This window comes from Palaemon carinicauda, unplaced genomic scaffold (genome assembly GCF_036898095.1).
Source record: "Palaemon carinicauda isolate YSFRI2023 unplaced genomic scaffold, ASM3689809v2 scaffold601, whole genome shotgun sequence".
Lineage (NCBI taxonomy): Eukaryota > Metazoa > Arthropoda > Malacostraca > Decapoda > Palaemonidae > Palaemon > Palaemon carinicauda.
In genome coordinates this window covers 48,810-74,769 of record NW_027171874.1, presented here as the reverse complement: position 1 = coordinate 74,769, position 25,960 = coordinate 48,810, and the positions used below count along the sequence as shown (strand labels likewise).

The 25,960-nt window shown below is 46.6% G+C and overlaps 1 long non-coding RNA gene across 1 annotated transcript in view; it reads right to left on the bottom strand.

The window, feature by feature from the left end:
• Positions 1 to 1,883: 1,883 nt before the first annotated feature.
• The window catches only part of LOC137637252 (uncharacterized), a 54,589-nt gene continuing 30,512 nt past the window's right edge, over positions 1,884 to 25,960 (bottom strand). Inside the window, exons 4-5 of the long non-coding RNA XR_011043498.1 lie at positions 2,617 to 2,834; positions 1,884 to 2,012 (exon numbers count right to left, since the gene is read on the bottom strand). This is a non-coding gene — a long non-coding RNA (uncharacterized lncRNA). The remainder of the gene's footprint in view (positions 2,013 to 2,616; positions 2,835 to 25,960) is intronic.

The following is a 25,960-nucleotide window of genomic DNA, read 5'->3' as shown; positions in this document are numbered from 1 at the left end:
AATATATCGACACAATCAAATATATTTGCAGGCACATTTCAAATTCCTTCTTGGTGAAGGAAAATCTTATCAACGAACTATAGTCAATTTCTTTTAGCGAGGCAGATTTGCACCGACTCGAAGGGGCGCCCTTTTAGCTCGGAAAAGTTTCCTGATCGCTGATTGGTTGGACGAGATAATTCTAACCAATCAGCGATCAGGAAACTTTTCCGAGCTAAAAGGGCGCCGCTGCGAATCGGTGCAAATCTGCCTCGCTAAAAGAAATGGACTATAGGACAACTGTAATCTCATTCCTCTCTTACTGAACCCTATCATTATTATTATTATTACTTGCTAAGCTACAACCCTAGTTGGATAAGCAAGATGCTAATTTATAAGCCCAAGGGCTCCGATAGGGAAAATAGCCCAGTGCGGAAAAGAAATGAGGAAATAAATAAACTGCAAGATAAGTAATTAACAACTAACATAAAATATTTTAAGAACAGTATCAACATCAAAATAGATCTTTCATATATAAACTATAAAAATTTATAAAAAAAAAAAAGGAAGAGAAATAAGACAGAATAGTGTGCCCGAGTGTACCCTCAAGCAAGAGAACTCTAACCCAAGACAGTGGAAGACCATGGTACATAGGCTACGGCACTACTCAAGAATAGAGAACTAAGGTTTGATTTTGGGGTGTTGTTCTCCTAGAAGAGCTGCTTACCATAGCTAAAGAGTCTCTTCTATCCTTATCAACGGGAAAGTAGCCACTGAACAATTACAGTGCAGTAGTTAACCCCTTGAGCAAAGAAGAATAGTTTTAAAAAATTACTAGAAAGCCTAAAGGCTTAATTACTAGTTCTAATTATTACCAAGATTGAATTCAAAATAAAAAACTTTCCATATACAAAATTATAAAAATTAGCTACTGAAGAACAGTGACTTTCAGAAGGTCCTCAAAGACATCTGGTGATACAAACAAATCCAAAATACATACATACATATACCAAGGCACTTCCCCCAATTCTGGGGGGTAGCCGACATCAAACAAATGAAACAAAAACAAAAAAGGGGACCTCTACTCTCTACGTTCCTCCCAGCCTGACAAGGGACTCAACCGAGTTCGGCTGGTACTGCTAGGGTGTCACAGCCCACCCTCCCACATTATCCACCACAGATGAAGCTTCATAATGCTGAATCCCCTACTGCTGCTACCTCCGCGGTCATCTAAGGCACCGGAGGAAGCAGCAGGGCCTACCAGAACTGCGTCACAATCGCTCGCCATTCATTCCTATTTCTAGCACGCTCTCTTGCCTCTCTCACATCTATCCTCAAATCCAAAATGAAATCATAAAATCTCAGTTATTGTATCAAAACCTCATAATGAAGTACAGTAATCAAACAATATGTAATCCAATACAGTAAGCAAGACGACATGTGACTATTTGTAGACCTTTGCTGCTGAAAATTGTAGGCACTTAAGTTAACCCTTTTACCCCCAAAGGACGTACTGGTACGTTTCACAAAACACATCCCTTTACCCCCATGGACGTACCGGTACGTCCTTGCAAAAAACTGCTATTTACCTTTTTTTTTTTCATATTTTTGATAATTTTTTGAGAAAATTCAGGCATTTTCCAAGAGATTGAGACCAACCTGACCTCTCTATGACAAAAATTAAGGCTGTTAGAGCAATTTGAAAAATATATACTGCAAAATATGCTTGAATAAAAAATAACCAGTGGGGGTTAAGGGATGGAAAGTTCCTAATAGCCAGGGGTTAAAGGGTTAAATGATGTTTACCCTAGGACAAAATTTGAGAATTTGACTCGCATACAGTTTTTAAGAACCTATTAAGTTTTAAGTTGAGGACTTAGTGTAAAAACGGCTGTTGATGAGAACTTACCAATAGAGGGTCAGTGGCAGTAGTGAGAAATACACTTTTTGAGCTCTGTCCTTGTTGTTAGCTGCAACAGTCGTCATAGACCTCTAAAATACGCTGTACTCTTGTTCATCCCTTACACACCATTCTGTAATACGATAGAAAAGGAAAATATTAAACTATTCAGTCATTATCATCTTTATCTGGTTGCTATTACTATTATCATTATTATTATTGTTGTAATTATTATTATTACTAGCTAAGTGACAACCCTAGTTGGAAAAGCAAGATGCTATGAGCCCAAGGGCTCCAACAGGGAAAAATAGCCCAGTGAGGAAAGGAAATAAGGACATAAACAATATGAGAAGTAATGAACAATTAAAATAAAACATTTTAAAAATAATAACAACATTAAAACAAATTTCATATGTAAACTATAAAAAGAGACTTATATCAGCCTGTTCAACATAAAAACATTTGCTGTAAGTTTGAACTTTTACTGATTCAACTACTTGATTAGGAAGATCATTCCACAATTTGGTAACATCACTTTATGCAAAAAGCAAACTCTTCTCAAAGACATATAACACCTATACTGTTGTTTGTCCCCTATTGATGCTTATTAAACCACAATAAAATAAGAACTCATCCCATTCTCAACACAATATAGTCATTCAAAGAATATTAAATTGAAAGGATTTCCCTCCTGTAAATAAGGCTATGTTATAAGACGAATGATTGAGGAAACTCACCAAGGAGAAAGGTTCAGTTAGAGTAATGACAATCAGATTTCTTGAGGTCCACACTTCTAGCTGTTTGTTGATGATACCAGCAAACATCAGCCCTTGCGTTAGATGTATGCTGGATCGTTTAGCTGAGACCGCTGCCAGTTTCACTCCTGCTGCTGAGCTTGCTCCAGAGCCTAGTCCCACGAGATGATGAGACTGGAGAATGCAAAGATGAAATATCACTGGAAGGAGAAAGGATTAATGAGGTAGAATCATTTTAAGTATTTAGGAACTATGATCTCCAATACAGGGTCTTTAGTATTACAATTCTTCTGTCTAGTCTTCATTTTGGGGCGATGGCAAACTCCCATTAAAGTTTTATGACAATTGCATTTTCATTTCTCTCTTCTTTAATCATAACAACAAAAGGAACTTAACCTAATCAAAATACAATATACAAAAAGAGCCCTAGAATGTTCAGAAACTTTCTAAGAAGCGGAATGATTGAAAACCAGTTTATCAAGTTTGGAGTTTAAAGAAAACTCTTGGTTCTGTTGCATATAATTTTGATGTAATCAAAATGGCCACTGACCATATACAATTCAATTGAAATTTATTTTTGGTCCAATTTCAATTATTTAAATCATTGTACATACATACACATACCAATGCACTTCCCCCTATTTTGGGGGGTAGCCGACATCAACAAATGAAACAAAACAAAAAGGGGACCTCTACTCTCTACGTTCCTCCCAGAGAGTAGAGGTCCCCTTTTTGTTTTGTTTCATTTTTTGATGGTCAAAACATTCCAGATTTCATGTGAAAAGGTACTGAGACAGAAGGAGGTAGTGCAACTTGGAACACTCCGCCACCTGTACGTCCAAGAACTCGAGCGCTGTGGATTTCCAAATCATGATTCCAGAAGTAATATGCTGAAAAACAGACTTTATAGACAAAATAAGTGAAATGGATTGCTTTTACAAAAGTGATTCCTGTAGACAAGGTGTTTTAACCCTGATAAAATCATACTCTACTATTCCGAGACATTACTGTTTTCATACTTTGTAATGCTGACGGCGCCCGGTCAAAAAGAACAAGGGATGTAAACAGTATCCAAAGAGAGCAGCCAAGTAGAAAATAATTAAGTTATGTGTAAAATTTATATGTATCATCTGTAACATAGTGAGGGGACAATAAATATATGAGTACTGTACTGTACACGCCCACATAAAGTGTTAATTTATGTCACAAGGTATGCATAACCTACAACGTGGTGTACATCACAAGTACCTGTGTTGAAGAAACCGTGACTTAGGCATAGAGGCTTCATTCCAAGGATAAATTCAAGGACGTTGCCTTGTACCTGTGCAGTGTTCAGGTAAAGTTCAACGATTCCCCATCACTTTTTTGGTCTCCTATAGCTGATGAGCTGGATGGCAGGGCAAGAGAAGAATACCACCCAACAGGCTTAGTAATGTAAAGTTCCTAAAGCAGATGTGGACGAGTATAAGAAGAGCCGGCATCTGGTTCTTTCGATAGCTCGGGTGAGTTTTAACCACCGTTGTGTTCTAACAACTTTGGAAAAATATCAATAGTCAATCAAATTATAGTTAGTTAACTGGTTTCTATCATAAATCACATATCTATTCCATTTCCAATAAATCTGTGACAAAGGAGTGGAAGTTACCTAAACACATCCTCCTTTGCAGAACTCTACACCACCTGTATTATTATTCTTACATGCTGGATTAAAAAACAATCAAAATAAAATATTTCAAAAACGGTATTATTATCATTATTATTATTATTATTATTATTATCATCATTATCATTATTATCATCATTAATTATTAAGCTACAACCCTAGTAGGAAAAGCAGGGTGCTATAAGCCCAGGGGCTCCAACAAGGAAAATAGCCCAGTGAGGAAAGGAAACAAGGAAAAATAAAATATTTTAAGAACAGTAACATTAAAATAAATATCTCCTATATTAACTATAAAAACTTTAACATAACAAGAGGAAGAGACATAAGATAGAACGGTGTGCCGGAGTGTACCCTCAAGCAAGAGAACTTCAATCCAAGAAAGTGGAAGGTCAGGGTAGAGGCTATGACACTACCCAAGACTAGAGAACAATAGTTTGATTTTGGAGAGTCCTCTTAGAAGAGCTGCTTACCATAGCTAAAGAGTCTCTTCTACCCTTATCAATAGGAAATTGGCCACTAAAACAATTACATTGTAGTAGTTAACCCCCTGAGTGAATTGTTTGATAATCACAGATGAGAATAAGTAAAGAATAGGCCAGACTATTCGGTGTTATGTGTAGGCAAAGACAAAATGACCCGTAACCAGAGTGGAAGATCCAATGAAGTACTGTCTGGCCAGCCTAAGGACCCCATACCTTTCTCGCGGTACTATCTCAATGGGTGGCTGGTGCCCTGGCCAACCTACTGCCTACAATGCAAGGAACTCACGCATATGCTTCGTAGATTGGGTCCCTGTGAGTCGTATGATTTTGGCTTGGAAATTGAGACAGTAGTGGCAGAGGGTTCCATGCTTCCTTTTCTATCACTCCCCAAAGTGGTGCTTGTAAATGCCAAAATTTTCACGTTGAGTGGACAACTTGAACAAAATAACTATAAACGTCTATGATTCAAACCTGAAGGACAGCACTGGAAGGATCATGATACAAGAGTTGAAAGCAAACACTGACACTGCCAACTAGGTTAGAACCCTCCCCTCATGCAACGTATTAAGACACGTTATTTGGAAATTGAAGCTTCGCTAATATTGCCCTCTTTTCATATTTATGGGTGCGTACGGCACAAATTTCCCACAGGAGCTACGTTCAGTTCACCCATCAGAAGATCAAAAGTTCAAACTGGCAGCAAATGATTTTATGTTGAACAAGCTGACATAAGTCTTTTTACAGTTTATATAAGAAATATCTGTTTTGATGTTGTTACTGTTTTTAAAATATTTTACTTTAATTGTTATTGTTTATTTATTTCCTTATTTCCTTTCCTCACTGGGCTATTTTTCCCTGTTGGAGCCCTTGGACTTATAGCGTCTTGCTTTTCTAACAAGGGTCGTAGCTCAGATAGTAGTACATACATACATATACCAAGGAACTTCCCCCAATTTGGGGGTAGCTGACATCAACAAATGAAACAAAAAACAAAGGGGACCTCTCCTCTCTACGTTCCTCCCAGCCTAACAAGGGACTCAACCGAGTTCAGCTGGTACTGCTAGGGTGCTACAGCCCACCCTCCCCCGTTATTCACCACAGATGAAGCTTCATAATGCTGAATCCCCTACTGCTGCTACCTCCGTGGTCATCGGAGGAAGCAGCAAGTAGTAATAATAATAATAATCAGAAAGAATAACATGTACTCAGACTGCACCCAAGTGTACCAACTGTGGTTACTTATGCGAATGATCAATGGCATAAAAGAAATACAACAGGTCCTTGGATTTGGAGGCTTCATTTCAGCTACTGGCAAAGAAAATATTCCTAAAGATGACCTTTGAGTATTTCAACCCCATCAATCAGCCGTTCACTGAATATTCTGTCATCAGGGAGTTGTTGAAGCAAGCAATCGGAAGATTGGCCAGAAGTATGTTCTCAGCACTTATGACCTTGCAAGTTGCATAAAAGCACTCCCCTCATTTGGAAATTTCCAGAATACAAGAACCAACAGTCCATGGACAAACAAAAACTCCAAAGGAGGAATTACGTCCTGCAAATAAAAAAAAGAAAAACTTACAAACACTCCTAGCTAACTGAACTATCGCACTATAATCAAAGATAAATAATAAACTTTTTATCATTCACTATCGCGCCCAACAAAGATAAATGAAAACACTGTACTTACGCTAATACAAAAGTCACTTCCAAGGCGGCTGGTTGATGAAAAAAATAATAATATTCCAGCATTCAGGACACAACCGACTCCTGCTACCGTCAAATAAAAATTGCATTCGCCCAAGACATTCATCACCGCCCTAACCTTGCTAAAAAATGTAAACAAACAACCTCAATTATACCAACAGTCTTTCCCACTACGTACAAACAATCATTACACTAAATACCCCTCGTTCGGTGGCGCGCACCGCAGACACACACACACGCAAACACATGCATACTCGCACCCGCTCTCTCTCTCTCTCTCTCTCTCTCTGTCTGTCTCTCTCACGCGCGTGCGCAATTTGGCAAAACCAAAGCAAATAAAATGAATCCTCCACAGTGTCTAGAGATCTGTGGACTCCTTAAACCTTTTACCTCGCGAACGAGACAAGTACGTTCGATAGTCTGTACTCGTGTAGGAACAAACCACAGCAAGGACAAAGGAGAAAAGGAATAAATAGAAGGGGCAAGTTAATAAACAATAGGACTCATCCTTGCCTAATAAAGCATAATTTTATGGTTGTTAATACTGTATGCATATTGTCCAAATTTCTTGTAAAAATTATGAATTTCAAAATTTGTATTTTTCCTAGCTATAAAAACCTACAGCTCTTTTCATAGGAGTATTTATTTTGGAGGAACTGAAACTAGAGTTTAAAACTTTTGCAAGGTGTTACTACCCTACGCTAGTTAACGGATGGGGGAGTAGTTGGGTAGTCTAGCCACCCCGCTCACACCAGCACTAGGGACTGACCGTCGCTTTGCCGTTGCGGCAGGACTTCCCAAGGGTAGACGATGGCAGACCCAGTATGTGTACAGAGCTCCAGGTTTATATACCAAGGAGAAATAAAAATGATTTCCCTAATTGTCATTGGGCCACCACAACACAAAAATCTTCCGGTCTTCACAACTTGCAGGTAGTGGACGATGAATGTTACTCGTTTCCCACACGCCAACTAGCAAGACCTGTGTCACAGAAATTCTTACAAATGCCAGGGATGTACATAGACTTGACATCGTGTGCACAGGGACATCGATCAGAAGTGACTGAAATTCTTACAAATGCCAGGGATGTACATAGACTTGACATCGTGTGCACAGGGACATCGATCAGAAGTGAGAGGTCATTTGGAATGGCCTTTTCGATGACCTGTCTGATCCAGAAAGAAACTAAACATCTCATGATCTTCCTTTCGGTTCTTCCTGTGCTTACAAAGAACCCGCTGATCTGACGATGGGTTTTTTGCCGTTCTTTTTCCGTATTTCCTCAGTGCTCTCACATGGCAGAGTAATCATTGATTAGGCTCATTTGCTACCCATCGGGGACTCTCATTCCAGAAGGGCCCGAATCTAGGATCCGTTACAGCCGGATTTTGAGTTGTGGCTATAAACTCAGGGATGAAGCTGTGTCATTTTTACTCCCATACATGCAGCTCACCGACTCTCCTGCCAGAGGACAGAATCTAGAAGGAAGACAGTCTCAGTCAGAGGCGTGACGAAGAGGCCCATAAAAGGCTGTTTTCAGAGAACGTAAGACTTTGACAACGTTCCACGGAGGCGGGGGTTTGACTTCCGAGTGAGGGAACGTGCGCTCAAAGTTCCGTATGATGACGGAAAATTCCATCAAGAAGGAAATGTTAATTCCGTTCAGCTTAAAGACCATCGTCAAGGCCGAGCGATAGCCTATCACCGCAAAGTTCCGTATGATGACGGAAAATTCCATCAAGAAGGAAATGTTAATTCCGTTTAGCTTAAAGACTTCCGAGTGAGGGCAGGCGCACTCAAAATTCTGTGTGAGGAGAGAGAATTTGGTCAAGAAGGGAATGTTACCTACATTCAGCTTGAAGACTAGCTTCAAGGACTTTCACCGCTGACACCAAACAGTTTTCCTACCTGATATTTAATAAGAATTCTACTCTGCTATTGTTGGTCTAAAGGCACTGTGTGTAGAGATACTCTGTCCACGACACCCAACACAAACAACTCATTACTTTGCCTGATAGATTGTGGAAGAACACTACTGGAGATAACCTGGCATGTGCTTCGCAACTGGCTTCAAAATGTCTCTATCTTTGCGAGCAGCTATTGGATAATCCCAGGATGTGAGGTCAAAGCGATTATATCGCTCGATGGAAACTTTACATGTGGTTGTCCGAGTATTTCGGGAAGAGGAGGAAGCTCACTTGGGGCCTCTGTGAGCAGTTATATAAGATCCGGGAACCATCACTTGATCTTGCGATGCCCTAACTTGTTCGATAGCCTCCTTACTAGGCAGAAGGGAAGGAACGCAAGGACGTCTATTCTGTCCCGTGACTTTGAAAAGCGTCCTGTCAGAACGCCCGGGATCTGGTACTGAAGATTCAGAACTATAAAAAAAAAAATCAGTCGTATAGTAAAATTTAACACCAATGATCCCTATCTGTGATACTTGCCTTCAAAATGTTAGAACCACGTAAGAACCTATTTTCTCCCATCAGATGTGTCTTCTCAAAACATCCATCTCTATTGTTGGAGAATCCGTTGGGTAGATGGAATAGAATAAGAAATTCTAAAGGCATTTTTCCTTTCAAAGCGACAACGAACACCATCATCTGCAAAAGCCTGCTGTAGAATCCTGGGGATGGTTCCTGGACGGGCTGTAGAGCTCCCTTGCTCAACATGGCTGCCACTTCCCCTTACAGGGCTGCTCTCTTCTCGGTGTCCTTGGGTGCCAACCATTCTGCTTGATGTTCGGGGATCAGAGGGGGCGGTTCTGACAGGAAGAGAATTCTGTATCTCTCCCTGAGGACTGTCACCGTCCAGGGATCCGCACCGTTGTCTCACCATGCTTGCCAATAATGTTTGAGGCATCCCCCGACCTGAGGCGTGGGAAGGTGTGGGGGGCCCCTCTCCCTATCTCCTTCTGGGGAGACGGTTAGAACGGCCTCTCCTTGAGCCGGAACATTTAGGTCTACAGGAGGCCTGGGCTGGGGCACCGCTCCTGCGGGAGGGCCGTGGGGATTGATGCAAGGAAGGGGAGGTGGCCTCCTGCCTAGCCGGAGGCACGGGCGGGTAGGCCCCGTCCGCTGATGATCTCCTGTGTGAGGGCCGCCTTGTTGCCGGCTGCCTGGGCTCAGACGAACTTCAATTTTCCCACTCTTTCTAGCGTCTCCGCCACCGCCTGAAGGGTGAACACGGTCTCGCCCCAGACCGGGGCATTCCTCAGGAATTTAGCTTCCCGCTCAGGGAGTCTACGGGGAAGTCTGTTCAGCACTGTGTCCCTCCTCCTCAGAACCAAGTTCGCTGTCTGGGTAAGGGACTGGAAGGTGAGAAACTTCATCCCCCCCCCCCGAACGGATCAGTTCTTGTAAGAGGGCCTGGTTCTCTGGGACCGATAGGTCGTGCGCCAGTTGAAATCCTGCTAAGGTGCACGCCCACCAGTCCAGCCATGAGGTCACGTTAAGTATGTCCTGAGCGGTGTCCTCCATCATGGCGGCCTCTGCTTGAGAGAAAACCACTGGTGCATTAAGGCTCCGCTCATCTGTGTTGCCCTGGTTCAGGGTAGTGATGGCTTCTTCCATTGTGCGGGGCCCTGAGAGCCGCCCGTCTGGCACATAAAATTTCTTTTGGGTCTTCAGTCCCGGTAGGAGCTTAAAGGAACCATGGGCTCTCAGGGAGTTCTTAGGGCCCGACACAAACTGATCAACGTGCTCCATACCCAGGGCAACGTCAGGCGTTAAGGTCAGGGATGGCTTCTGTTGTACAGGATTGTCAACCATCCTGCCCAGACATAACAGCCAAGCTTGTTCCGAAGACGGCTGTGGTTCGTCCAGCCTATGGTGGTGGCGAATGAGGGGCAGAATTTTTCTGTACGAAGGCTCCTCGTCCGGGGAGCACTCGCCGGTGTCTAGCAACTCCTCCACTACTTGCACCTCCGTGTCGGAAGCATCTTCGAAGACGGAGGGATCCGTGGGCGCGGAGGTATCCCTTCCCTCTTGACGGGTTGGTGGAGCGGCTATCTCCGTCACGGCTGGAGCCGCCAGGGTGGGGGTAGCCGTCATGGGTCTACCCCCTCCAGGGGAGAACCGAATGGAGCTGCTTGAAGGTCGCGATAGCGGCAGGCTCCGTAACTTGGACGGAGCTGGTGCGACGAAGCGGCTGGGGCCCGAGCTTCTGGGAGCGGATGGAGCCGATGATTTGCCAGACAAGGGAAAGTGTGCCAATGACTGCACCCGACAGGCGGGCGGAGCCGAAGAGACACTGGGCAAGGTCGCGGAAGCGGCTCCAGCGGCCACCGAGGCAGGCACTGGTGCGGCAGCCGTCCTGCTCGACCCGCGAGGGTGAAAAGCCACTCTTACAAACCTCCTCGTCGGGAACTCTTTTTCTTACTCCTTCTCCTCGAGGACTTCGCCTTCTTCCTTGCCGGGCTTGCGTGGGAGCTAGCCCTCCTTCTTCTGGACCTCTTCCTCTTCTTCTTGGTGTCCCGGTCGCTGGAGTCCTCCTCCGACGAAAAGTTGGAGGTCGAGGAATGAATGATTTAAAGTTTTCAGGCATCCTGACATCTAAGATCATTGACGCCGGTAACATTTAATTTATGTATACAAAAGTAAAAAATGAAATAAAATAAAAAATTAAAGAGTATTCAATAAAATTGCCACTTGCATGGTAGGACACATCATTTCCAAGAATCTTGGCAAGGATGAACCTGCCACCCTCACCTCGAGCCTCAAACAAATATCTATTCCGCAAGATGTTGTAATTGGGGCATTCGGTCAACAAATGCCTTACTGTTAGAGGTACTAAACAGTTGTCACAATACGGTTGGTGTTGGCCCTTCAGCAGAAACTCATGTGTCAACCGAGTGTGACCAATACGGAGACGACAAAGAGACGTCTCCCATTTTCGGGGCATCATATTATACCTCCAAGGAGATATGTCATTTGTTACTTCCCTCATTTTATTGCCATCTTGACTATCCCATTGCTGTTGCCATTTATTGCAAACCAATTTCTTGATGTCAGGTAAGAAATCATTACAGGGAATGGGATACCTTCTTGGCAGCAACTCGGATGCAGCCTCCTTAGCCAGTGAATCTGCCTTCTCATTCCCGGACACACCTACATGTGCTGGAACCCAACAAAATTGAACTGTTATACCTCTCCGTCCAATAATGAAAAGCCATTCTAAAATCTTTAAAACTAGAGGGTTATTAGAATTAAAAACTTCCATAGCTTGAAGGACACTCCTTGCATCACTAAAAATTGTAAAATTACCCTCCTTCTCCAACGCTATTTTCTCAATAGAGGTTAATATGCCATACAGTTCGGCAGTAAATATGGAAGCGGTCAGAGGAAGTGCACCTCTACAATTAAAACCATTACTATGTACTCCAAATCCAACGCCAGCATCAGATTTGGAGCCATCAGTATAGATAAAAGTTGATCCTCTATGTTCTTTAACATGTTCATTAAAAAGAGACCTGGCTTCTATGTCTGACATATTCTTCTTATCTCCAATAAAATATTTACAAAAAGATATCTCTGGTAACTTCCATGGAGGCGTTGATGATACCTTGAATGGAAGTACCTTATTTCTAATTATATCCAGACTATTTAATAATCGTTTCACCTGAAAGCCGTAAGGTTGAGGAGATTTTGGGTGCAACTCAAAGTATGATGCGTGTCTTACAAGGCTTGCAGTCTGAAAGGCTAGAGAGTTAGGGAGTCTTTGCAATCTAAACCAATACCGAAGAATGGAAGACATTCGGTAAAGGTCTAGAGGTAACTCTCCAGCATCAACAAGAAGACTTGGGATAGGCGAGGTTTTAAAAGCTCCAGTAGACAATCTAATACCTGCATGATGTATCAAATCTAATATTAGCTGTCCTAGGAGGAAGACGAGGCGGAGGAGCTGTCGGAATCTTCTGTCTCTACCACAAGCCTTCTAGGGGCCCTCGGTCTGGATACCGGGGTCAAGGGCTCCATAAAGTCTGGATCAAGCGTTGCTGAGGGTGCCGGGGGCATGCGAATAGCGGCTCGAGAGGCAAACCAGCCCTCGAACTCCTCTTCCTGCCGCATGGGGGACCTGAAGGGCATCCTGGGCGCTGTCCAAACAATGGAGTCGGGGTTCGAAGAACACGTGGTCCTCCTTTCTTTGTCCCGACCGCCCCCGGAACCCGCTGAACCTGAAAAACACTGCCCCGATGGGGGGGTTAGGAGCTGTTTCGGGCTTCCCCCACACCGGGTCTTCACTTGAGACGGGTCCTGCGGGCACCAGGACTTCGTCCACAACACATACTTCCGCCACACTAGCAGACCCCCACCGTCTGCATAGGCCCCACATTAACAGAATCCCCGATATCAGACTCATGGGGACCGGCAATGGGCTGTTCCCCCGCAACGGACTTACCTCGTCCCCTACTCTGGGTAGGGCAAGGTGAAGGAGAACCTCTCTCTCCGAAGGCGCTGAGGGCAACGTCAACGGCGAGATGAGACCCGCCTTCTTGGGAGATCATTTGGGCGCCTTTTTCTTCTTAGTGGCAAACAGGGTCCACTGAAGCTCTGGCCAGGACTCGCACTCCGGGCACGTGGAGGAAGGGGAGCACTTATTTCCTCGACACGAGGCGCACAGCGTGTGCGGGTTGACATCCGGCCTGGAAAACCAGGCCCCTCAAGACTTACCAGCTTGGGGCCCGGGACGACGCTGGGATTCCATAATAAGGAAACGTGGACACAAAAGCAACACAAGAACACAAGGGAAAGGGTAAAGAACACAAAGGAAACACGTGGTGCACAAGGGATGAGGAACACAAAGTAACACGTGGTACATGAGGTGGATCGGACGGGATAAGTGAGAGAGCGCACCGAGATATCTACGCTGCGACCAGACGTTTACTGACGACTCAGACCTAGCAGCGCTGCCTCGCGCGTTGACCCAGGGTCGCCCCGGGGCGAGTATCCTTCCGCCCTAGAGCGCCCCATTAAGGTAACAGAGAGAGGGGGGGAACTACGCAAAATTCTTGGTCAGTTAATGAGGAGATCCCAGATCCTCCTAAGAAAGTAGTTCGAGGTAAGTACTCCGTGTTGGAACAAAGAATATTTCATTAAGGACAAGTAATGTAATAGCTACTATACTGTATATAAATTCTTTTCTCCCTACAATACCCACAGAGATATATACTTAATGCCCTATAAAAACAAATATAAATACATTTGAAATCACCCCATTTTCTTTGATCCAAAAGTCTCTTGCACAGCAAAATAAAACTTCTCCGCAAAAATTACATTTGAACCCTATCATATACCATCCTGAAACATGTTTTTTTTTCAACTGGTTCAAGTTCAGGCACTTTTTTTTTAATAACCCCTTCCAGATAGTGTTCCTCTCGTTAGACTCGACTTTTGAAGTTTGACTCGGGACTGAGAAGACATAAGACTCACTAATTGATGGACAGGAAGTTCCCCTAGAACTGAACTGATTTGTTATTTTTCTCCCTAGAGGTGTCAGTCTGTTCCAGATGAGAGCAAAGAAGATGGCTGTTGGTCTAGAGGAACTGTGTGGATAGATACTCCGTCCACGACACCCACCATAAAAAAAAACTTACCAATTCGTCTGATACACTGAAGCAGATGACTCGTGGAGCTATCCTGCCGTGTGCTTCGCATCTGGCTTCGAAAAGCCTCTCTTTGCAAGAAGCTGCTGGATAATTTCCAGATGCGAGGTCGTAGCGATAGTATCACTCAACGGAAAATCTTCACGGGTGGTCGGGAAGTGGAGGGAGCTCCCTCAGGGCCTCTGTGAGCAGTTGTACAAGATCTGGGAATCATTCTGCATGTTGCCGAAGCAGAGCTATGAAGATCATCGCTCGATCTTGCAATGCCCTAAACTTATCTGATAGCCTCCTTACTGGGCAGAAGGGGAAGAACGCATAGATACCCTTTCTGTCCCGTGATGTTGAAAAGTGTCCTGCCTGGACGCACGGGCGTTTTTCCTTTCAAAGCAACGACGTACACCATTATCTGCAAAAGAATATTTCATTAAGTACAAATAATGTAATAGCTACTATACTGTATCTGAATTATTTTCTTAATACTGTACCCACAGATACATATCAATGAGGCCCTATAAATATGATAAATTCGTAGATGATTTGTATTTTTCCTAACTATACAAACCTTAGCTATTTATTAGGGGTTATACTTTCAGCGGAGCTGAAATGACGAGCCATTAGAATTTTGCGAGGGTTAACTACCCACACCGCTAGTTAGCGGGGTGGTAGGGGGGTAGCTTCCTACCACTCCCGTTCACACACCTGTGATTTAGCCCACTTTCCTTGGAGGTAGGACTTCAAGGGGGATAGGGCTGGCGGGCAAGCTTGCATAAATAGCTAAGGTTTGTATAGTTAGGAAAAATACATATTATCTACGAATTTGTCATTTGTTCCGTAACTGGAATACAAACCAATCTCTATATTAGGGGTGACTCACCCATTAGGAAGGGTGGACATCCCTGCCAATCTGGCTTTTGGCTCTACCCGGGGGCTCCTTATCTGAGTATGTTAGTACTCAAAAATAAGGAGTCCCTGCCCTCGCTAAAACCTTGTTATGCAAGGTCCACGGCCTACACAAGCTGTGTATTGAGACATGCAGAAGTGCGACTATCTAGGTAAAGTTATTCAGAGTCAATTGTAGGAAAAACTGATGTAACCAAGAATTTCCCAATACCACGTCGCCAGGGTATGGGGACGCAACAGTATTAGCTTAATACTAGGTACACAAGGGAGCATGGTTTACCTGCAGTGGTTTGAGGTCAGGTTATGCAGAGAACCCAGGATGCTGCTTTCCCCACGAGAGGGGAGGATGAAGAAAAGAATAAGAGCCAGTCAAATCTTTTCATTCACGCAGACTAAATCCGGGTAACGGTGCCCTCAACCTTCTGCTACTTGTCCAATAAGGAGCTTGAGGTATACAACCAGCTGTTGTGCAGCCACCACAGGACCAATAGAGATCGTATCGAGTTCCTGTGGGTCACGTCTTGCAGGAGAAAGGTTGTGAAATAGACCGTAAGTTTCTGTCCAACAAATGAAGATGAGAGTCAGCATCTGAAGACCAGAAAGGAGAACAATACTCAAAACAAGGTTGAATGAAAGAATTTAAACACTTCTTCAGAATAGATTGATCATCGAAAATCTTACAAGACACTGAAAGAAAAATGACAAATTCGAAGATAATTTGTATTTTTCCTAACCATACAAACCTTAGCTATTTACAAAGGGTTATTACTTTTAGCGTAGCTGAAATGGCGAGCCATTAGAATTTAACGAGGGTGTATTACCCCCGCGCTAGTTAGCGGGGGGGTAGGGGAGTGGTAGCTAGCTACCCCTCCTCCCCCTCACACACAGGTGAATACTCACTTTCACTTAGAGGTAGGACTTGTCTTGGGGGACAGGGCTGGCGGGCAAATATGTGTAAATAGCTAAGGTTTGTATGGTTAGGAAAAATACAAATTATCTTCGAATTTGTCATTTGTTCCGTAACCGAAATACAAACCACGCTATTTACAAAGGGTGACTTATCCCTTAGGAAGGGTGGAAAGTCCCCAGCCATACTGGCTTTGGCTTTACCCGGGGACTCAGAATCCGAGTGAGTCGCACTCGAGAAAAGGAGTCCCTGCACCTCACAAGTTCCTTGCACCGCAAGGAACCATGTGGCCTACGTAAGCTTGTGTGTGAAGGAAGAAGTGTGACCCGTCTTAGGCAGTTGACCTGGAGTTCCAGAAGGAACTCTGGGTTAAGACGTTCCCAATACCACCTCGTCAGGGTATGGGGGACGCGACAGTATTGACTCAATACTCGGAACACAAGGAAGCATGGTTTACCTGCAGAGGTTCGAGGTCAGCTATGCAGAGACCAGGATGCTGCTTCCCCGTAGAGGGGATGATGAAGAAAGAAGTAAGGGCCAGACATACTTCTTTCGTTCATGCAGACTAAAACCTGATAACAATGCCCTCAACCTTCTGCTACCTGTCCAAAAAGGAGCCTGAGGTTAGACCAGCTGTTGTGTAGCCACCACAGAGCGATAGAAAACGTATCGAGACTCCTGTGGGTCACGCCCTGCAGGAAGCGGGCTGCGAAGGTCATCAGACGCTTCCAGACTCCAGCTTGTAGCACCTGCGTCACAGAGTAGTATTACTCGAAGGCGAGGGACGTTGCGATGTATCCAACATTGTGCTGTAGGGCGACGTGACGGGGGAGGGTCTGAAGACAGGTCGAGATGAATGTCCTTGAGTCCGGGCTGAAGAGGTATACTGGTGACTCTCCCCCCATGTCCTCCTTGTGTTCCCAAATCGGCTGCAACTGAGGCCAAACTGCAGCTGTTCCCAGCGCTAACCTCTCGATTCCTGTACTGGCAAGAAAGAGAAGGTCTTGGGACATCAGACACAGAATGGAGACTCAAAATCTTGAATGAATCGGACCGAAGGGTCGGGACCCTCAGATTCTGAGTCTAGCCAACAACTCAGGAGCGAGCCTGAATGTTGCCTTCCCCTCTTCCTTAGAAAGGGGGGGAGTAGTAAGAGACCAAGAAGATTGCTTACACACTGGCCGTGGCCAGAGTGAGCAGAAGACCCAGGGCGGAATACAATCCGAGGCCTGTCGTAAAAGGGTCTTGAGAAGATCTCTTAAAGGACTAAAAGTCCGAGCCATGCTCCAAGTTGGAGGTCTTCCTCCGACTAGGGCAGGGACGATCGTAGCTTCGCATGAGCGAGGATAGATCCAGCGGGCAGGAAAAAGTTATTCCTTTAAGCCTGAAGGTCAGGGAAAGGCTGAGCGACAGGCTTCATTGCCAAGAGCGGAAAGGAGTTTCCTCCCGCCGAAAGGCAATAAGACCGTTATTGCTGGAGAAGAGGCCTCACGGGAAGAGGTATATCTCCCACGGCACCAACCACCTTAGACTCTTCACTTTGCCTGGGAGACCCCTGTGGATGACTATCGCAGATGACGCGACCTCCGTACCGCGACTGTAGCGGGTTGTCTCTTCTAGAGGAGGAAGCGTAGTGTCTCCAGGCATGAAGCCGAAGCGACGCTCCGGTTCGGGAGAGATGTCGCAGTGTGGTTGCTTGAGTAGTCTGCGCCGTGGGAGAAGCTCTCCCGGGAGTTCCGTCAGGGGAAGCAGAGGGTCCAGAAACCGTTCTGCACATAGTCCCAGTGGAGCTCTCCCATTGAAAGGTTGACAGACAACCTGGTTTTGTCGAGACCCATTGTCCGCAGACAAAAAGGAGGGAAGACGCAGGCGTCGAAGTTGTCCCACCATCACCGGAATGCATCTTGCCAGAGTCTCGGGGTCTGAGACTGGGGGGAAAACTAGCGGAAGCTTGAGGTTCCAAGCTGTCGCGATCAGGTCCCCCAGACCAGCACTTGCTGGTTACCCAAGGTCAAAGACCCCTAGGTACACTCTCTCTATGAGGCTCTGCTCGGATAGTCTGAGAGAAACATTCCCCTGCCTGGAATGAGAGAGCCGATGGTGGAATTGAGAGAATCTCAATCATCCCGATATCTCTACTGCAAGATGTGAAGGTGTGAAAATGCGTCCCCTGCTGGTTAGCATGAAGTCGACACGCAACGGGGCGACTTGGCAGGAGCGGTAGGATCTGAAGAGGGGCCAGACTAAGGCCCTTAAGCCTGCCTGAATGATGGAGAGGTATCCTTCAGGTCTTGACCATAGGCCTGGACCGGAACATGCCCCCCCCCCCTTTCCTTTGACGAGTCCGAGAACCGCATCAAGAATGTGGGGAAAGGACGAGAATATCCACTACCATCAAGAGGCTCCATAGGTCAACACCCATTGCAGGTTTAATAGTTCCGCTGGTCCCATAGGGCCAGGGAGTCCGGTTAAACATTGCCTGAAGCCACCGGAACTTGGATCGCCCCACATGGAACTTATCCTGAGGCGACCGTTCGGACTATAAACGGGTCAATGAGGAAAGAAGAACTAGGAAATGTTCCAAGGTAGGGCTGAAAACTCTGCTTGACTGAGAACAGGTACTGCGACTCTCCTCAGTCTTGCCACGGTGAACCGAAAGGAAGGCTCGGAGGATGTGGTAACAGAATCTGGCGTCCCCAGGTGGTCACCCATCCAAGTACCGACGTTGCTTAACCTCGCTGGACGGACGAGAAGCGGGGTTTCCAACGTGGTAAGGCGGTTGACTCAATATCATGGCCAGATACTCCAGATGTTGAGGCAGAGGAAGAGAAGGCTCCAAGCAAAATACCATGAGCCCACACTCATGGTCAGCATTCGGAAGCTTTTCCCGGCGCTGAAGAAGGTCGAAACCCGAGCCTACCGGAGTTGACCAGCCCTCCAAACAGCAGAGGAGGCGGAAGTCTGCACCTGAGCGGCCAAGAGGAAGGCAGGGAGAGTTCTCTGGGGAAACAAACCTGCTATGCCACGGCGGGATAGCCACACTGCATCATAAGCAGGAATACTTGCAGTTTAGGCTGAATTCGACGAGCACCCTGGAAGATGGATGGAATGGAAACTGAAAGTACCCGTCCTTCCGATCCAGGGTTAAAGGAGTCCTGTCGCCTCGTTACCAGTCTGATCGATTCTGCTGGTCTACGCTGGCCGAAGTTTGTTCGACAAACTTGATCAGGGCTGAGAGGTCGACTATGGACCTCCCCTCTCAGATCCTTCCTTACAAGAAAGGATCGACTGAGGGGGCCGGGGGTGAAGCCGTCGATGATCCTAAGGAAGACCTTCGCCTAAGGTATGGATCATTCTGCCCAACCGGGCAACTCTGCTGATGCTATGGCATAGAGGTTCAGAGACACTGAATTCGCTGACAGAGACGGCAGGCGCGATATCCTTGGCTACTCACAGAGATTGTGCGGGAATGGGCATCGGGAAGCTGTCATTCGGATGAGTAACCTTAAGCATCCTCCCAGCGAAAAAACCTGCAATCCTAGAGTTCGTGAACTCCTTTTAGGACTATGCCCCCCCGGGGGAGTCTCCCGTGCCATCTGTTCCTGACAGGAGGAAACTGCAATTGGACACCTTGTCCCAGTTGTCGTAGCCGATAACTTAGGCCGACGTGGTTGAAAGAAAAGGGAGCTGGAGCCCTGCAGAGTCTGGAAGAAAGCGCCTTGGAGGAGTGAAACCGGAAGTCGATTTACTCCGCACAGCAGATGTTTAAGTCTCTGTCCTTGGGCAAAGACAAAACTCTTCTCAAGGATGGAAGGGTGTCTGAGGTCGTTGACCTCCACAGATGAGACACCCGAAGGAAGCCTTCAGTCAGTGCGTCCAGATGGTACAACATCGAGCTTGTCCGCAAGTAGATACTTAACGACGAAAGGCCAAGGTGCCTGAGCTCGAGAGGAGGAAAGTACCCTTGATCTTCCTGTAGCTTCCTTGAACCAAACCTCGGGCCGTAACCGAGGAGGGAAAGAACCTGGTAAGCTCCCAGAGGAAGAGGTAAGCAGTCACCCCTTGTCCGATGGAGAAATCTTCAACGGAAAGCCCCCCCGCCAAAAATCCTTCCAGGGCGGGAGAAGGAGAGAGTACTCGTGCAGGAGAGGGGACCCTCGAGACCGACCTCTTGGGAACCAACTTCGCCCTGGGGGAAGTCACCACGAAGTCCACTCCTCTCTTTCTCTTCAGCGTAGGAGAGACAGCCGCTGGTTTGTTACCCTGGCCGGTGAGTGCTGGTTTCATAAACCTCATTAACGCCCGTGCCAGCGGATCAAACCATGTCTGCTGCTCCAAGGACACAGAGTCCGAAATCCTCGCTAAGGTGAAAGGGATCGGGCGATCCTTTGGAGAGGACACGACGGTTCCTGCCTGAAAAGAAGGTGGGAAGAATGCTGTACTGACCTGTCTTCGTCCTGCACTACCAACCTGTGCTTGGATGTAGGTGATCCCGAGTGCCGCCTAGGAGCACGCGTCCCTGCTGCTACCACCGGCTGTGGAATTCGCCGCGAACTATGGTCGCGCGAGGGCGAACGGTCGCGCAAAGGCGAATGGTCGCGCGGGCGCACAGGCGAGTGGTGGCGCGGGCGCGCAGGCGAGCGGTCGCGAGGGCGCGCAGGCGAGCGATCGCGCGGGCGCGCAGGCGAGCGATCGCGCGGGCGCGCAGGCGAGCGATCGCGCGGGCGCGCAGGCGAGCGATCGCGCGGGCGCGCAGGCGAGCGATCGCGCGGGCGCGCAGGCGAGCGATCGCGCGGGCGCGCAGGCGAGCGATCGCGCGGGCGCGCAGGCGAATGGGCGTGACGGCGAGGGATCGTGCTGCCGCGTAGGTGAAGAAGATCGCTGGCGGTAAGCGATGGCGAGCAGCATGTGTAGGTGAATGATCGCGTGATAGGGTGCGATGGTGATCAGCATCCGCAAGAGGGCGAGCGTTCAGGGTTGTGCGATGAGGAGCAGCATGCGTAAGCGGGCAATCGTTCAGGGTTGTGCGATGGCGAGCAGCATGCGCAGGTGAATGATCGCGTGAAAGGGTGCGATGGTGATCAGCATCCGCAAGAGGGCGATCGTTCAGGGTTGTGCGATGAGGAGCAGCATGCGTAAGCGGGCAATCGTTCAGGGTTGTGCGATGGCGAGCAGCATGCGCAGGTGAATGATCGCGTGAAAGGGTGCGATGGTGATCAGCATCCGCAAGAGGGCGATCGTTCAGGGTTGTGCGATGAGGAGCAGCATGCGTAAGCGGGCAATCGTTCAGGGTTGTGCGATGGCGAGCAGCATGCGCAGGTGAATGATCGCGTGAAAGGGTGCGATGGCGATCAGCATCCGCAGTTGAGGGTCGCGCGATGGCGATCAGCATCCGCAGTTGAGGGTCGCGCGATGGCGATCAGCATCCGCAGTTGAGGGTCGCGCGATGGCGATCAGCATCCGCAGTTGAGGGTCGCGCGATGGCGATCAGCATCCGCAGTTGAGGGTCGCGCGATGGCGATCAGCATCCGCAGTTGAGGGTCGCGCGATGGCGATCAGCATCCGCAGTTGAGGGTCGCGCGATGGCGATCAGCATCCGCAGTTGAGGGTCGCGCGATGGCGATCAGCATCCGCAGTTGAGGGTCGCGCGATGGCGATCAGCATCCGCAGTTGAGGGTCGCGCGATGGCGATCAGCATCCGCAGTTGAGGGTCGCGCGATGGCGATCAGCATCCGCAGTTGAGGGTCGCGCGATGGCGATCAGCATCCGCAGTTGAGGGTCGCGCGATGGCGATCAGCATCCGCAGTTGAGGGTCGCGCGATGGCGATCAGCATCCGCAGTTGAGGGTCGCGCGATGGCGATCAGCATCCGCAGTTGAGGGTCGCGCGATGGCGATCAGCATCCGCAGTTGAGGGTCGCGCGATGGCGATCAGCATCCGCAGTTGAGGGTCGCGCGATGGCGATCAGCATCCGCAGTTGAGGGTCGCGCGATGGCGATCAGCATCCGCAGTTGAGGGTCGCGCGATGGCGATCAGCATCCGCAGTTGAGGGTCGCGCGATGGCGATCAGCATCCGCAGTTGAGCTAGTAGCTGGCGAACCATGTTCCTTCAGAAGTGTTGGAGAACGTTGGCGTGCCAGCTGTAACACACGTGGGCGATCCGGAGATCGCTGGCGAGCTGATGATCGCTGACGAGCTGACGATCGCTGGCGAGCTGATGATCGCTGACGAGCTGATGATCGCTGACGAGCTGATGATCGCTGACGAGCAGAAGGCTACGCGTGGAAGCCTGCGCAAAGAAGAAGAGTCCTTGACCCCGACCTGAACCGAAGTTCTAGATCGCGAGGGCGAACGTGGGCGCACAGGGCACGTAACAGGAACCGCAGGGAAGATCTTCTTGAAAGCGCTGACGAACAGGAGAGCGCTGACGAACAGAAGGGCGCGACATGCAAGGGAAGAACCCCCGTGGGGGCAACCCTTTGCCCCGAAGGGATCGTTGTCCGCCGGGAGACTGATGTCCGTCGGAAGACCGCTGTCCGTCGGGAAGACCGTTGTCCGTCGGGAAGACCGTTGCCCGTCGGAAGACGAGATTAGACTGCTGTCCATCTGCACCAAGACGGAAGATCGAGAAAAAGAAGTTGTAGGCTGCAAACGGAGATTCAAAAAGGCGCCTCAAGCACCCTTATAGGGAGATGAGAGGCCCTTACGACGAGGCGGACGGAGGGCCTTACGGCGAGGGAGGCCAACAGCAACAGCAACAGAAGAAACCTCCGAAGAGGAGTCTCTATGAGTGTACTCTCTCGCGAACGAAAGAGAAACACTTCGTGGAAGAGACTGGTCAGCCAGTGACCTAAAAGGGGCAATCCTCCGAAGAGGAGCTCCTGCAGTTGCCCAGCCCCTTGAGCGAAACTGCAGGTGCGACCGCTCAGCACCAAGAGCATAGTCGCACGAAAAAAAGGCAAGAGAAGAACCCCCCAAAAGAGGAAAAGCTCAAGCCTGGACAGGAAAAAACTTCCCTCGGAAGGAAAGTTATCCGCCCAAGGAGGCAAGCCTCCTGACTGTTCTAAAATGAACTGGAGAGCTGTCCATCGACACGGGAGTACTACCAGTAGAAGGAGACACGCCCCTGACGACAATACAAGGGGGGAGGCAGCAACAGCCGAATCCCCAGGACTCAACCAGACAGCTCACACCGTTGCTATATTACAGAAACGAACTAGATCGGTAACTGTAAAAAAATAAAACAAATAATATTAGTACACATTCATTCCCCCGGGAAGGCTCCGAAGAGGAATCCCGAGGAAAAGGAACAAGAATTACACAACAGGCACGTGCCCTCACAACCACTTACACTCGCGGAAGGAGAGCTGTAACCAAAACAGAATTATAACAATTATAATTATGTAACTATGTAATTATGTAAATAAAAAATGAATGAACACTAAAGAAAAAACGAAAACCCCGAAAGGAATCGTTCTACAAGCTGAAAAATTAACAACTACAATTAGATTCATAAACTAATTGAGACAAAATGTACGGTGTAGCAACCCCACCCACACGGGAAGGAAGCTACAAGGGCGTAGTAAAACATAGTAAAAGGGTGAACGACCTCAAGAGAGAGAGAGAGAGAAAGACCGAAGTCAAACTCGATCGCAACCCATAAAATTAGGCCGTGGTGGCCTAACTGCCGAGGCCTCCACGTAGATATCGTACACTACACACACACATCTGAAAAGGAAACTTACTTATTTCTATACTCAAATATATATACAAACATGAAAACATGTTTACATATATATTGAGTAAAAGAAAAGTAAGCGATTAAGTAAAGACAAAACAGACAATGGCTGCCAAGCGAGGACCAAGACAGAGACGTCTGTCACAGTCCGAGCCAAAAGTGAAAGTGAGTATTCACCTGTGTGTGAGGGGGAGGAGGGGTAGCTAGCTACCACTCCCCTACCCCCCCGCTAACTAGCGCGGGGGTAATACACCCTCGTTAAATTCTAATGGCTCGCCATTTCAGCTACGCTAAAAGTAATAACCCTTTGTAAATAGCGTGGTTTGTATTTCGGTTACGGAACAAAGGACTTTTTATAAGGCTTTATGCACGTTGCCTTTAATCATAAAGTTAAAAGGCTTTGGCGGGACAAAGAATACGTCTTTACAGAGCCGAAATAAAAAGTGTCTAGCAGAGGGTTGTTATACCTTGCATTCAACAGCTAGTTTCAGCTTCGCCGAAGGTTTCTATGTTGCGCTGGAATAAATATATTTTAACGAATGACTGATGGACATGATATACTGTACATCCTCAAATATATATTTTATTTCAAATATTCATTAAAACTCAAATTATGAACCTAGGCAAAAATAGCTTTATGCTAGTGGAAGACCATAAATTGTACTTCATCGCTATGTGTCTGGAGTAATATATCAAACATGATGCGCAGTCAATTTTCACAAAAAAATAAAATATTTTTACAATTTTTTTCCTAATTTACAATAAAATTCTGGGCAACGATTGAAAAAACTATATACTGTTCCCCTTTATACAAAAGTTATTTAGAAAAACATTTAAAATATCAAATACATATCTATACATAGGAATTCATATTCTATTGCAATTCTGTTTAGTCATGAAATACATTTAGAAACAAAATGAAGATTATAGCTCAAATATTATGGTCACTTTAGAAATTGTGAGAAAAATACTTTTTCCCAGACTCTAGTCAATTGTATGGTTAAAAGAAAAAAAATAAATAAATAAATAAATATACACTGTAGAGCACAGATTTACAGCAAGGTTCCCAATCACGTCCAATTTGCACCTATCAAAGATTGCATTATGCAAAACTTGCTCTGTGTACCCATAATGTTCGATAAATATCTAACCAGGCTATTCATAAATTACCTTGTCAACAGATATTCCTCGCCAAATGTATGAATCACATCTTCATTAAACTTATTACGCTGTGCTTGGAGCCTTTGTTTATCAGCGGCCAGTTCCTCCAGTGACCATAAAATATGCGGTACCTCGAATTACTAGAGTTCCCCGGATTTACTGGAATCCCCTTGAAAATTACCAAAATCCCCTACAATATCACTGCAAACCCTTAGAAATCGATAAATAATGTTTTTATTAAAATACGTTATTTTTATGCGTTTGGCATTTATATTTTTTATATATTTCCATGTAGAACCTTGGCTAGGGGTTGTGACCTGGGAAGGTTTGTGACCTGGGAAGGTTTGTGACCTGGGAAGGTTTGTGACCTGGGAAGGTTTGTGACCTGGAAAGGGGGTCCGGGGGCTTGCCCCCACCTAGGGGTTGTGACCTGGGAACTACTAGGTTAGGTAAGGTGGGTTTGTTAGGTTCTGTACCCTTTTATGTATTGTGTAAAGGGTATATAGAAAAATGCTTTACAATACACATTTTATTTAATTAATTTACTAAAAAATAACATATTTTAATAAACATATCATTCATCGATTTCTAAGGATTTGCAGTGATATTGTAGGGGATTTCGGTATTTACCAGGAGATTCCAGTAATTTGTGGTACCCTAAAATCTGGACACCAATTAACATAAACTTGCCCACCTTAACCTGACCTACACCCCGTGTCCTTCCCTAACAGCTCCCTGCGATAACCCTCACACTGCCGTATTCTTAGTCAGTCGTCATCATACATACAGGTGGCCGCTATCATACATACATCCACAGGAGCCTTTATATATCAGCGGGCGGTTCCTCCCTCGTGCATAAAAAATTGAGAAAAAATTTTTTCCAATTTCCTAATCATGACCGTTTAGTAAAATATCTATGTCCGTTGGTCAGCAAACCTCTACTGTATACAAGAACACCATTGGGGGCCATGACCTTGAGTCTAAGAGGCCCTTGCCCGGAGATAAGCTCCAGGCAATCTGAACCAACCGAGACCACCAACTTCCCAGCCTAATCTAGCCTACTAAACCGTATGGTTACCTATGGGGCTCACGCCCTTTCGCTACCTCCCTCACCGACGTATTCCTAGCTTCCCCTCAAGGGCGTCACCATACATATAAGTGGCAGT